The sequence below is a fragment of the Macaca mulatta genome, chromosome 10, assembly GCF_049350105.2.
Source record: "Macaca mulatta isolate MMU2019108-1 chromosome 10, T2T-MMU8v2.0, whole genome shotgun sequence".
NCBI lineage: Eukaryota > Metazoa > Chordata > Mammalia > Primates > Cercopithecidae > Macaca > Macaca mulatta.
In genome coordinates this window covers 37,175,001-37,176,235 of record NC_133415.1, presented here as the reverse complement: position 1 = coordinate 37,176,235, position 1,235 = coordinate 37,175,001, and positions in this window count along the sequence as shown.

Below are 1,235 nucleotides of genomic sequence, written 5' to 3'. Positions count from 1 at the left end.
AAAAATTAAAAGAGGAGCCGGGCATGGTGCCGCTTGAAGGCAGGAGAATCGCTGGAACCCGGGAGGCAGAGGTTGCAGTGAGCTGAGATCACACCACTGCACTCCAGCCTGGGGGACAGAGCGAGACCGCATCTCAGAAACAGACAAACACACAAAGCCAATCAAGGTGTTTAACTCAACGTGTCACCCACGGGTCTCTCGACAGGATACATCCAGCACCCGGGGAAACAGGGAAACGTCGAGGGGTGGGGTGGAATCTATTTTGTGGCCCCAAGGGAGGGTTTGAGAGATACTCCCGCAAAGGTGACTGCCTAAGGAAGCCCCTCCGTCCAAGAAGCGATAGTCATTTCTAGCCTGTAGCCACCCACGAGGGAGAATCGGGCTCTCTGCAGAACCCCCCACCCCCCGACTCGTGAAATGGTCTCTCTCACTCTGTCAGGCTCTATTCACGCCGTGTGGTTTTGTAACCTCCAGCGTGTGTGCGTGGGGTGGGGGATGGGGTGGGGTGGGGTGGGGGCGGCTGTGGACAGAGGAGGGGAAAAAGCGATGGTGTCCCACGGGTGCCCGGGACGTGGGTCGTGGTTGGGGTGGCCAGAGCCTAGGGAACTCATCGCCTGTCAGGACGTCTCCCCCTCCAGGTCCCCTCTCTGCCCTACGCTCCACATCTTCGCAGTTCAGTGGAGACCTTGTGGATGGAAGTCGCTGTCCCTTTGGACTTTAGCCGAGGAAGGCCGGGCTCCCAGGTGTCTCCCGGGAGTTGGGGCCTCGGGCAGGCTCGCAAGGATGCTGACGGTGATGGTGACGGTGATGTACATTGGAGTCCTCGGGCCAATGCACAGGGATCCCTTTGACCTCGTTGGGAGAGGTCAGCTTTGCGGAGTCCCGTGCATCCTTCCGGAGACTCATCCAGCGCTAGCAAGCGTGGTCCCGAGGATCCCAGCTCTCAGCAGAGGCACTTTTGTTCACGCAGGATCCTGGGCAGGAAAGTTCTCAGCAGGCTTAGGCCTCCTAGCCAAGAAGCCGAAGCCACTTCTGGGATATTTTCAAAGAGCCAGTGGTTCTTTGAAGTGCTTGCAGATACAGATTTGAGAAGTGCTTGCAGATAGAGATTTGAGACAGAACGGACAGGGCTTGGTCCCAGGTCATTTAGGACACGGGCAGAGGCACATCGAGAAAACCCTCCCAGCATCCTAGGTGAACAGAGGTACGATTTTTTTGAGACAGTCGAGGGAGAA